This window comes from Hyla sarda, chromosome 1 (genome assembly GCF_029499605.1).
Source record: "Hyla sarda isolate aHylSar1 chromosome 1, aHylSar1.hap1, whole genome shotgun sequence".
Taxonomy (NCBI): Eukaryota; Metazoa; Chordata; class Amphibia; order Anura; family Hylidae; genus Hyla; species Hyla sarda.
The window spans coordinates 319701896-319715872 of NC_079189.1; the positions used below are offsets into that span (position 1 = coordinate 319701896).

The window sequence follows — 13977 nt, forward strand, 5'->3', positions numbered from 1 at the left end:
TTTCCCCTATCCTCCCTCTGCCTCCCTTGTTGTACTTTTTACATGGCCAGCAGGCTCAGGTGCAGGGGCTCGGCATTTCAACTGGCTTGATGTCCTCTTGACGTCCTCTACCCTGCACTGCCGTCACTGACTGTTGTTTTAACAGTAAGCAGGGCAATTTTGTTGTTGTGACTGTGTTTGTTTTTAACCCCTTGGGTACGGAGCCCATTATGACCCTAAGAACGGGAGCATTTTTTTCAAATCTGACCTCTATCAATTTATGCATCAATAACTCTGGGATGCTTTTACTTATAAAATTTGATTCCAAGATAGTTTTTTTGTGACATATTCTACTTTATGTTAGTTGTAAATTTTTGTCGATACTTGCATCATTTCTTGATGAAAAATGCCCAAATTTCAGGAAAAAATTTAAAAGTTTGCATTTTTCTAACTTTGAAGCACTCTGCTTTTAAGGAAAAGGGACATGTCAAATAAATTGCATATTGATTCACATATACAATGTGTTAATCATAAAGTTGACATGTTTTTTTCACTTTTTGAAGACATCAGAGGGCTTCAAAGTATAGCACCAATTTTCAAATTTTTCACAAATATTTCAAAATCAGAATTTTTCAGGGACCAGTTAAGTTTTGAAGTGAATATGAGGGTCTTTATGTTGGAAATTCCCTATAATGGATGCCATTATGAAAAGTGCACCCCTCAAAGTATTCAAAATGACATTCAAAAAGTTTGTTTACCCTTTAGGCGTTTCACAGGAATAGCAGCAAAATGGAGGAGAAAAATCTAAATCTCAATTTTTTACACTAACTTTATTGTACCCCCATTTTTTTCATTTTTACAAGGGGTAAAAGGTAAAAAGGCCGCCCAAAACTTGTAATTCATTTTCTCTCGAGTATGGAAATACCTCATAAGTTGATGTAAAGTGCTCTGTGGGTGCACTAGAGGGCTCAAAAGGAAGGAGCGACAATGGCATTTTGGCGAGCATGTCTCATTTAGGAAGCCCCCATGATGCCAGAACAGTAAAAAAAAACACCTGGCACACTATTTTGGAAACTACATCCCTCAAGGAACGTAAGAAGGGGTAAAGTGAGCCTTAAAGGGGTTATCCACCATAAGGTGATTTTAGTATGTACCTGGCAGGCAGTAATGGACATGCTTATGAAGGATCTTCGCTTGTCTTGGGGCTAAATGGCTATGTTGTGAGATTACCATAACACTGTGGCTAGCTTTTTGTGAACTGGTATTTCCTGTTGGACTTTTCTTTTTTTAACTACAAATCCCATAATTCCATTGTCCTCCCTCCCTCACATCAGCCACCCCACCCATTGAAACATAAATGAGCTGCATCCATTCAAAAGAACCTGTGGTTTTCAATCAGGGTGCCTACAGCTGTTGCATCAGTTGCAGATTGATCGCTCTCCCAACAAGCGATTACTCCACCCATTGAAGCAGACAGGCTCCCTGTCATCAGCTGACTAGTAAGTCAGGTCTCGGGAGCATTGCAATCTGGGAAAAATCTGAGACAACAGTCATTTTGTATTCTGTTAAAAATAAATATTGGGGTGAAAATCACATAAGAATTGTGAGAAAACCATCACACACAGGTACAGACACTATATTTTTAACTACTCTAACTTTACAGCCCCTGTAGCATAATCAAATAAAAAAAATTCCTAGAATACTCCTTTAACACCCCACAGGTGATTGGGAAGTAAAAATAAAAATAATTATTTTTTTCAATAAAATCCTGGTGTTACCCCAAATTTTTCATTTTCACATGGGGTAATAATAGAAAAAGCCCCCCAAAATTTGTAACCCCATTTCTTCTGAGTATGGAAATACCTCATATGTGGATATAAAGTGCTCTGCAGGCGAACTACAATGCTCAGAATTGGAGCGCCGTTTGGGCTTTTGGAGAGAGAATTTGGTTGGCATGGAAGTCGGGGGCCATGTGCATTTACAAAGCCCCCATGGTGCCAGAACAGGGGTGTAGTTTCCAAAATGGGGTCGCATATGGGGGGGCCACATGCGACCACATTTTGGAAACTACACCCCTCACGAAATGTAATAAGGGGTGCAGTGAGCATTTTCACCGCACTGGCTTTTGACAGATCTTTGGAACAGTGGGCTGTACAAATGGAAAATAAAATGTTTCACTTTTACAGACAACTGTTCAAAAAAATCTGTCAGACACCAGTGGGGTGTAAATGTTCACTGCACCCCTTATTACATTCCTTGAGGGGTGTAGGTTCCAATATAGGGTCACATGTGGGGGGTTCACTGTTCTGGCACCATGGGGGCTTTGTAAACACACATGGCATTCAATTCCAGACACATTCTCTCTCTAAAAGCCTAATGGCGCTCCTTCTCTTCTGAGTCCTATAGTGCGCCCGCAGAGCACTTTACATCCACATATGGGCAATTTCCTTACTCAGAAGAAATGGTGTTACAAATTTTGGGGGTCTTTTTTTCCTATTACCCCTTGTGAAAATGAAAAATTTGGGGCAGCACCAGCATTTCAGGGGTAAAAAACAGATTTTTTATTTTCACATCCAACTTTAACGAAAATTCGTCAAAGACCTGTGGGGTGTTAAGGCTCACTATACCCCTTGTTACGTTCCTTGAGGGGTGTTGTTTCCAAAATGGGGTCACATGGGGGTGTTTTTATTTATTTATTTTTTTTGCATTCATGTCAGAACTGCTGCAACTATCAGCCACCTCTGTGCAAATTGCCAATTTAGGCCTCAAATGTACATGGCGCTCTCTCACTCCTGAGCCCTGTTGTGTGTCCGCAGAGCATTTTATATTCACATATGGGGTAATTCCGTACTCGGAAGAAATTGCGTTACAAATTTTGGGGTCTTTTTCTCATTTTACCACTTAATTTTTTTACACTAACATGCTGGTGAAGCCCCTAACTTTCCCTTTTCATAAGGGGTAAAAGGAGAAAAATCCTACGGAAATACCCCATATGTGGCACTAAACTGTTGCCTTGAAATATGACAGGGCTCTGAAATGAGAGAGTGCCATGCGCATTTGAGGCCTAAATTAGGAATTTGCAATAGGGGCGGACCCGGATACAAGGATGGCGCTTGTCTCCACCAAAACCCTATAGCCGTGTTCCCAAACAGGGTGACTCCAGCTGTTGCAAAACTCCCAGCCTGCCAGGACAGTCAATGGCTGTCCGGCAATACTGGGAGTCGTTGTTTTGCAACGGCTGGAGGCTGCCGTATGAGACATTTTTGATATTTTTTTTTTTTGGGGGGGGGGGGGGGGGGCATGTGTAAGGGTGTGTGTTTTACTTTTTATTTTGTGCAGTGTAGTGTTTTTAGGGTACATTCACACAAGCGGGGTTTCACAGTGAGTTTTCTGCTGGAAGTTTGAGCTGCGGCGGAAACCCACTGTAAACCCCCGCCCATGGGCGCCCCAAACCTTTAGCTGTTGCACTAACATACCCTACATGCTGGGAATTGTAGTTTTGCAACAGTGTAGGCACAATGGTGGGGAACCGCTGAGTTAGGAAAAAATCTCTAGCTCAGTGATTCCAACCCGTGTGCCTCCAGCTGTTGCAAAACTGCCACTCCCAGCATGTACGGTCTGTCAGTGCATTCTGGGAGTTGTAGTTTTGCAACAACTGGAGTCACACTGGTTTGAATCATTGAGTTAGGAAACAGACTCTAGCTCAGTGTTTCCCAACCAGTGTGCCTACAGCTGTTGCAAAACTACAACTCCCAGCATGCACTGACAGCTGAAAGGCTTGCTAAGAGTTGTAGTTATGCAACAACTGGGGAAGAACAGTTTGGAGACCGCTAAGTAGTGGTCTCCAAACTGTAGCACTCCAGATGCTGCAAAACTGCAACTCCATGCATGCCCAGATGGTCCAGGCATGCTAGGAGTTGTATTTCTGCAACATCTGAAGGGCCAGATATTGCAAAACTACACTGCCCAGCATCCCTGACTGTATGGACTGTATGGTCTCCAAACTGTGCCACTTCAGATGTTGCAGAACTACAACTCCCAACATGCCCAGATAGTCAGTGCATGCCGAAAGTTATAGTTTTGCAACATCTCGAGGATCACAGTTTGGAGACCACTACACAGTGGTCCCAAACTGTGGCCCCCCAGATGTTGCAAAACTACAACTCCCAGCATGCCCAGATGGCCTTAGGCTGTCTGGGCATGCTGGGAGTTGTAGTTTTGCAACTTTTAGAAGACCACAGTGAAGATCACCGGCGATCTTCATTGCAGTCTCCTCCACCGCCACTTTTTCTGGCTGCCTCCTCCTGCCGCTGCTGCCCCCTTCGACGGAAATTGCTCCCCCACTCACCGCTCTTGTCTACCCCCCCCCCCCCCCCGCCCTGCCCGGATTTCAATCGGCGGGCAGAGCGAGGAAAATGAACTTTAACCCCCCCGTCCCCAACTGCCATTGTTCGGTCAGTGCCATTGGACCGACCAATGGCAGGAGATAGGAGGAGGTGGCACCCCTGCCACCTCGATCCAATCCTTTAGGATGGTCGGAGCTGTCTGGCAGCTCTGATCACTCTTATTTTCCAGGTGATCGGGTCACCAGTGACCTGATTGGCCCGGAATCGCTGCAAATCGCCGGTCTGAATTGTCCGAGTCTCAGGACCCCCCTTGGCATTGTTGCCAAGGGATGCCTGCTGATATCAGCAGTCATCCCGGTCCGATCACCGCCCGGCGCCAACAGGTTAAATACTGTACTGTAATAAATGTTTACTTTTCCTAATTGGTTACATTGTTGAGTTTTTTTTTGTTTTTGCAGTGCAAGCCTTATTACAGTAAAAAATTATTTCTTTATAATATTACTTTTTATTGTGTATAGGTAACTACACTCTAAAGTGAGTACAGTACAGTATTTGGTCATTTAGAAAGATTTTTGAGCCTTTTTTTCCCAATAGGGGAAACTTTTTTCCACAATTGGGAGATACTACTGTACAGGGTCTTAGAGGGTGGTGTATGACTGTCGGGGTAATAACTAATTTATGAATTATGGTCAACAAAAATATTAAAACTATTATGACCGTTATGAATTGCCAAAAATATACAAACATTGCAATTCACCATATCTGGGCCAGACTATTTTCCCAGATATGAGTTCAATGAAGTAGTGGTAGAAGTAACTTTTGCAATATAATAAAATAATAACGCTGTTATTATAAAAATAAGTACATTTATTGGTTACAATTGATTAACATTAAAGAGTAATAAAAACTGACCATAATATAAATGAAATTATAGTGCGTAACTAATTAGGAAGACTTAAATTAGGTTTCCTTGTGGGAATTATTATATCATGTGGTGGAGCAGAGAAAGATGCCATTAGACTATGCTAATAAACAATATGTGATTGCATTGATCCCCATAAGACGCGCCCCGTTCATTTGCAGTAGAAGAGGGTGTGGCTTATAAACTCATATTACCATCTCATAATGGAGATTATTTATAAGCCAGGTCTGCTCATCTACATAATATAATTCCGTCCACATAAAAATGAGGTAACTTAATCAAATAAGAAACCTGTGTATCTTACCGAGTGTAGGCATAGTTGTACTTCTGGATTTAAAAAAAATGGCTGCCTGGGGTCCATGGAAACGCCTGTAGTCAATAACTGTCTATCAGAGAAATTATTAGGATAAAGCTCTCCCCCTGACACTTCATGGCTCCGCCCCTTCAGGTAGCCTCTAGGAGCTTCTGTGATGAGGATGGGGTTCCCTCATGTGTTGAGCCTCCTTATCCCTTTCTCACCCAAGTTTTAACCTCTTTTCTATCCTAAGGATCCACCCAAACTCCTCATCACAGGTACCTTCAGGGAGCAATGAATTCAAGGGATAGGGATCTGTCAGGACTGTGGAAGTTAGACTTTGTGTGTGAGATCAGGACGAGGGGTTAGTGTAGTCACCATTGACACCTTGACGAAACATGGTGTACATGTATGCCGTGTTAGCAGTCTGGGTGTATGAAGTGCGCTTACAAGCTGAGCGCTCTTCATTTATTGCTAATGCCAGACATCAGTGATCACGTCCCTCCCCTAATAAAAGTGTAAACAAAAATAAACATATTTGGTATCGCCGCATGTGAAAATGACAGAACTATAAAAATGTAACATTAATTAAACTGCATGGTAAATGGTGTAAACATTAAAAAAAACAAAAAAAATAAAAACACCTAAGTCCATAATTGCTGATTTCTGGTCTCCTCATATACCAAGTGTATTAAAAGTGATTAAAAAGTCCCATCAAAACAAAAATGATACAGATAAAAGCTACAGACCACGGAGCAAAAAAAATAAGTCCCATAAGTAATAGTCTTATAGAAGAGGACAATTTTAAGCATTTAAACCAGTATACAAGGAGGAATAAAATCACCATACATTTTACCACCATACTATTACTGACCAAATCCTGAATACTAAGACCAATATTACCAATAATATCAGTATACAAGGAACAAATTATACCAGTACACAAAGACTGGATAATACCGCCATACTAAGTAAAAACCACTATGTACAGACTGACAATACCAATAATACCAGAATATAAACAATAACAGGACCAAATAATACTGCCTCATCAGGAACACACTTTACATCACACAGTTATTGACTAATGCATCATACTGTTACTGAATAAAACCACTGTATACAGACCTGTATCTCCCTGTACAGTGACCATAAAGAAGTAGATACCAGCTGTACACAGAATCTGTATACAGAAAAGCAGCAGAAGACAGCACTGGATAAATCCATTGTCCCTGTAGTCATCCAGATAGAACAGATAAATGGTAGCACTTTTGCACATATCCAGATTTTTCCATTTCTGGTGCTGTGTTCTTGGACTTTGTTGCATGTTTGGTAAACATGTTTGCAACAAAGTCCAAGACTACAGCACCAGAAATGGAAAACTCCGGATATGTGCAAAAGTGCTACCATTTATCTGTTCTATCTGGATGACTACAGGGACAATGGATTTATCCAGTGCTGTCTTCTGCTGCTTTTCTGTATACAGATTCTGTGTACAGCTGGTATCTACTTCTTTATGGTCACTGTTCCTCAAAAAAAGCTTTTGGGGAACCAGTAAACTGCAACTCTTTTGCACATATCCAGAGTTTTCAATTTTTGGCGCTGTGGTCTTGGACTTTGTTGCAGGACCTGTATACCATATAAGTGATTGTATACAGGACCATATAAAGGTAGATACTAGCTGTACACAGGATCTGTATACCATATACTGTAAGTGATTATAGATTATAGTTACATCTAGGGACTGACAGGTAAGGTCATTTCTGATCAGCGATGTCCTCTTTCCTTTTCTTCTGCATCTGGATCAGACTGACATGTCAACTTCTTCCAGCCAACAACAATCTATTTAGCATCTGCAGGAAAAACATGTTAGGCTCTGCATTTTTCCAGTACACTGCCCTCCCATAATTAGGATAGTAGGTCCCCCACTAAGTAGGCCTATCCCCCACTGTAGCCTCCCCCAGTAGGGGGGGGGGGGGCAAAGCTCCAGCTGTTGCAAAACTACAACTCCAAGCATGCACTGACAGACCATACATGCTGGTAGTTGTTATGCAACAGCTGGAGGCACATTGGTTGCGAAACACTGAGAGTTTGTTACTTAACTCAGTGTTTTGCCACCAGTGTGCCTCCAGCTGTTGCAAAACCACAACTCCCAGCATGTACAGTCTCTCATGCTGGGAGTTGTATTTTTGCAACAGCTGGAGGCACACTGGTTGCAAAACACTGAGTTAGGTAACAAACTCTGTTTCACAACCAATGTGTCTCCAGCTGTTGCAAAACTGCAGCAATCAGCATGCATTGGCAGCCGAAGGGCATGCTGAGAGTTGTAGTTTTGCAACAGCTGGAGGCACACTACTACAACTCCCAGCATACCCTTTGGTAGTCTGTGCATGTTGGGAGTTGTAGTTATGCAACAGCTGGATGCACTTTTTCATAGAAAAAATGTGCCTCCAGCTGTTGCATAACTACAACCCCCAGCATGCACAGACTACCAAAGGGCTTGCTGGGAGTTGTTGTTGGAACTCCAGCTGTTGCAAAACTACAACTCCCAGCATGCCCTTTGGCTTTGCATGCCGAGAGTTGTTGCTAAGCAACAGTAGGAGGTGAACAGGCCATACCTCCTGCTGTATCCTGCCGCTGGGACCGCCGCCACTGTATCCTGCTGCTGGGACTGATCCTGCTGCTCCTGTCTCCGCCACCGATCCTGAGGGGACTCCCGCCGGACCAGAGCAAGGTAGGAGACCCCCGCCGGCGCCGTTCTCTGCTCCAATCGCCTTCCCCAGCAGGTCCGTGATTGGTCGGTCGTTCCGACCGATCAATCACGTGATCGAGAGGAAGCACCCGTGCCACCTCCCTCCTGCTGAGTAAGGGTGAATGGGTCTGTCTTGGACAGCCCCATTCACCCTTTTTCTCCAGGTCACCAGAGACCCGATTCACCCGGAATAACTGCAAATCGCACGTCTAAATTGACGCGCGATTTGCGGCAATCGCCGATATGAGGGGACCTCAGGACCCCCTGGGCGATATGCCGGAATGCCTGCTGCTCAGGACCATCCAGGCTTGAGCAACCGACCGCCGAAAACACTGATCTTTTCCGTGTCAATGCATGGCAATGAACTGTGTATGAGATCGGTATGTTCAGTGCAATAGCCACTAGGGGGGCTACAACACTGCAAAAAAAAAAAAGTGTGAAAAAAAAGTTAATAAAGATCATTTAACCCCTTCATTAATAAAAGTAAGAATTACCCCCCTTTTCCCATAAAAAAATAAAATAAAAATTAACATATGTGGTATGACCGTGTGCAGAAATGTGCGAACTATAAAAAAATACTGTTAATTAAACCACACGGTCAATGACGTACGGGCAAAAAAATTCCAAAGTCCAAAATAGCGTATTTTTGGTCACTTTTTATACCATGAAAAAATGAATAAAAAGCGATCAAAAAGACAGATCAATATAAAAATGGTACTGATAAAAACTTCAGATCATAGCGCAAAAAATTAGCCCTCAAACTGCCCCATACGTGGAAAAATAAAAAAGTTTTAGGGGTCAGAAATGACAATTTTAAACGTATACATTTTTCTGCATGTAGTTATGATTTATTTTAGAAGTAATACAAAATCAAACCTATATAAGTAGGGTATCATTTTAACTGTATGGACCTACAGAATAAAGATAAGATGTAATTTTTACCGTAAAATGCACTGTGTAGAAACGGAAGCCCCCAAAAGTTACGAAATTGAATTTTTTCTTCAATTTTGTCGCACAATGAATTTTTTTTCCGCTTCGCTGTTGATATTTTGGTAAAATGACTAATGTCACTGCAAAGAAGAATTGGTGGCGCAAAAAATAAGCCATAATATGGAATTTTAGGTGCAAAATTGGGTTATGATTTTTAGAAGGGGATGAGGAAAAAATGAAAATGCAAAAATGGAAAAACCCTGCGTCCTTAACCCCTTAAGGACTCAGGGTTTTTCCGTTTTTGCACTTTCGTTTTTTCCTCCTTACCTTTTAAAAACCATAACCCTCTCAATTTTCCACCTAAAAATCCATATTATGGCTTATTTTTTGCGTCACCAATTCTACTTTCCATTGACATTAGTCATTTTACCCAAAAATTCACGGCGAAATGGAAAAAAAAATCATTGTGCGACAAAATCGAAGAAAAAACTTGTTGGATATTGTCGTACTTCTGGAAAAAATCATAACTACATGCAGGAAAATTTACACGTTTAAAAATGTCCTCTTCTGACCCCTATAACTTTTTTATTTTTCCACGTACAGGGTGGTATGAGGGCCTATTTTTTGCGACGTGATCTGAAGTTTTTAATGGTGTGATTTATGTTTTGATCAGACTTTTTGATCACTTTTTAATAATTTTTTAATGGTATAAAAAGTGACCAAAATACGCTTTTTTGGACTTTGGAATTTTTTTGCGCGTACGCCATTGACCGTGCGGTTTAATTAATGATATATTTTTATAGTTCGGACATTCACGCACGCGGCGATACCACATATGTTTATTTTTTTTAAATTTACACTGTTTTATTTTTTTTATGGGAAAAGGGGGGTGATTCAAACTTTTATTAGGGAAGGGGTTAAATGACCTTTAACAACACTTTTTTTTTCCTTTTTTTTTTGCAGTGTTATAGGCCCCATAGGGACCTATAACACTGCACACACTAATCTCCTATGCTGATCACTGGCATGTATTAACACGCCTGTGATCAGTGTTATCAGCGCTTGACTGCTCCTGCCTGGATCTCAGGCACGGAGCAGTCATTCGTCGATCGGACACCGAGGAGGCAGGTAAGGGCCCTCCCGGTGTCCACCGCGGCGGTCCCAAACAGCCCGACTGACTAGCCGGGATACTTTCACTTTCGCTTTAGAAGCGGCAGTCAGCTTTGACCGCCGCTTCTAAAGGGTTAATACCGCACATTGCTGCGATCGGCGTTGTGTGGTATTAGACGCGGGTGCCGGCCGTTGATGAGCGCCGGGACCGATGCGATGTGATGCGGGGTCGCAACGCAACCCCGCTTCATATCGCGGGAGCCGGCGCAGGACGTAAATATACGTCCTGCGTCGTTAAGGGGTTAAAGGGGTACTCCCGTGGAAAACTTTTTTTTTTAAATCAACTGGTGCCAGAAAGTTAAACAGATTTGTAAATTACTTCTATTAGAAAATCTTAATCCTTCAAATAAATTTTATGGGCTGTATACTACAGAGGAAATGCTTTTCTTTTTGGATTTCTCTGATGTCATGACCACAGTGCTCTCTGCTGACCTCTGCTGTCCATTCTAGGAACTGTCCAGAGCAGCATATGTTTTGCTATGGGAATTTTCTCCTGCTCTGGACAGTTCCAAAATTGGACAGCAGAGGTCCTGCTCTGGGATTTCATAAGAGGGGTCAGAAGAAGACAATTTTAAGCATACTCATTCTCTTACAAAAAATTATATATATTTTTTAAGTAAACCCAAAAGATCAACTAACATATAAATATGAAAAATTACATGATCTTTATTAAATAAGATAAACAATATACATGATATAAAATTAGATAAAAAAATATATGAATCCACAACAAGAAAACGGAGAGAAAATAGATACTAGGTAGGAATAAACACCTGAATAACAATAGTAATTGTTTACACAGTATGCATAGGTGCGTAATATGCAACCTAAACAAGAAGGTAAGTAAAAATCACAATTTCATAGGTAGGGTACAAGTGCTAATAAATTAGTAACATGATACTTAATAGTTGCAGCTATACCCTATATATAACGTTCTAATGCAAAAAAGGACAAGATCGCACATATGAAGTTAACGTGTGAACCCCAAATAAAAGCAAACAAATACGCCAGTGTTCCACCTCAATTAGAAATCAGTTCCACTTGTTACACTTTACATTTTGGAGTCCAGTGTATGGGGTTTGGTAATTAGGTGTCTAAATAAAAAAATAAAAAATAAAACAAAATAAAAAAATAAAAAATAAAACAAAGGCTATAAAAATTTGTTGTATCGATCTACATAATGAAGATAACCTGATTTTTCCCGTGAAATATATATTTTTCCTTATCTTAGATTTTGTGGTAAAGTAATTGATGACAATTGGTCCTGTATGAAAGAGTTATGGTTTTTGAAAAGCGAGGGAAAAAAAACAATACACAGTTATGAAAAATTGCTGCTTCATTAACCCCAAAACAACCCCACGTCACTAAAGTATTAACCCTTTCCCGTAAAATCATGTACATGTACATGGTGGAAGTGGCTGCCTTGTCGCAAATATACATACTGTAAAGGAGCAGGATCCTCTAACCTGTGTGGTTGATGACTCGGACCGAATCGGGGAGCGGAGTCTTTGGTGCCGCTGGTCTTCACCAGTTCCCGCCGCTAGGCAGGATGGGCTTGCTGCGGCAGGCGACATCCAGGTCGCTACCCCCGACACAGCTCGACCACACAGGTAACTGTGCAAGATGAGGTACCGAAGGAAGAGGCAGTAGCGTAGTCAACGTAGCAGAAGGTCAAGGCAGGTGGCAAAGGTTCAAAGTAAAAAAACGTAGCAGGAAAGTCTGGATACACGGGAATGGCAACAGGCAAAAGGAACGTTTTCTGTCAGGCAATAGGCACTGAAGATCCGGCAGGAAGTGTGGGAGGTTGCTTTCAGCCGGAGCACAGTGTGTAACAGTACCCCCCCTTTGGTCTCCCCCTCCTTTTACGGCTGTGGAATCTTTTGAGAGGATCCTGATCTAGGATGTTATCCTGTGGTTCCCAAGACCTCTCCTCTGGTCTGAATCCCTCCCAATCTACAAGAAAGAAATGTTTTCCTCTGATGAGTTTGGAGTCCAGAATTTCCTTGACAGAATATACATCAGAGGTACCCGAGATGGGAGTAGGAAGAATGTCCTTTTTAGAGAAGCGGTTATGGATGGCGGGTTTCAAGAGGGAGACGTGAAAAGAATTTGGCATCCGAAGGGAGGAAGGCAGATGAAGAGAATAAGCCACTGGATTTAGACGTGTTTTGACCTTGAAAGGACCCAAATAGAGTGGACCCAGTTTGTAACAGGGTACTTTGAAGCTGATATATTTAGATGACAACCACACTGTCCCTGGGTGAGTATTCAGGAGGAGGACGCCTTTTCTTGTCCACTTGAGATTTCAAACGGGTCATGGCACAAAGAAGGGAGAGACAAGTCTTCTTTCAGATGGAGGTGAAGTTCCGTACAAGTTCATTTGCCATAGGGACACCAGAGGGAGAAGACAAGGGCAAAGGTGGGCGAGGATGACGTCCATAGACCACAAAGAAGGGTGAAATTCCTGTGCATTCGGTATCCCTATGGTTGTAAGAAAACTCAGCCCAGGGTAGTAGATCGGCCCAGTTGTCTTGGCAGGCAGAAAGAAAGTGGTGAAGATAATCACCCAACATCTGGTTCACCTCTCAACTTGACCACTGGATTGGCAGAGGACAAATCCAACTTAACTTGAAGATGTGAGCAGAGTGCCCTCCAGAATTTGGAGACGAACTGGACTCCCTGGTCAGAGACATTATGTGTCGGTAATCCATGGAGAAGGAAGATATGGGAAAGGAACAGTTTTGCTAGTTGAGGTGCAGATGGTAAACCAGGCAAGGGCACAAAATGAGCCATTTTAGAAAATCGATCCACAACAACCCAGATGACCGTATTGCCGCTAGAAGAAGGAAGGTCAGTAATTAAATCCATTGCAATATTAGTCCAGGGCAGGTCAGGGACAGGCAAAGGATGTAGAAGACCGGCAGGCTTGGCACGTGGTGTTTTGTTCTGGGCACAGACTGAGCAGGAACGAACAAAGTCAATGACATCCTGTTTCAGAGTGGGCCACCAATACTCTGGAAATTAATTGCAAGGATTTATGGACACCGGCATGACCAACCAACAGAGAGAAATGACCCCATCTCAAGATTCAGAGTCTCAGACGAGGAGATACATAAGTCTTCCCAGGGGGCAGATGCTGAAGACTTTCTGGTGCTGCGGAAATAAGACAATCAGGAGGAACAATATGTTGAAGATGTCATTCCAGGTCTTGTACCTCAGAAGATGTAGATAGAGCGTCAGCCCAAAAATTCTTCTCTGCTGGACAGAAATGAATAAAATAGTTAGACATGGAGGAGAACAGGGACTAGCGATCCTGTCGAGGGTTGAGACGGTGGGCAGACTGAAGATAGAGCAATTTCTTGTGATCCGTATAGATAGTTAGTGGATGCACTTAGCCCTCTAAGAGATGTCGCCATTCTTCCAAGGCCAACTTAATAGCCAGGAGCTAACTATCTCCTATAGTATAATTTCTCTCCGCTGGAGAGAAGGTCTTAGAGAAAAATCCGCAAGTCAAAGTCCTTCCCTTGGAAGATCTTTGTGTCAAGACTGCTCCTGCACCAACTGACGATGCATCCACCTCTAA

General features: G+C 42.3%; 1 long non-coding RNA gene across 1 annotated transcript in view; it reads left to right on the plus strand.

Moving 5' to 3' along the window:
* LOC130272890 (uncharacterized) overlaps positions 1 to 13977 on the plus strand; it is a 55522-nt gene that overhangs the window by 849 nt on the left and 40696 nt on the right. The window lies entirely within an intron of this gene.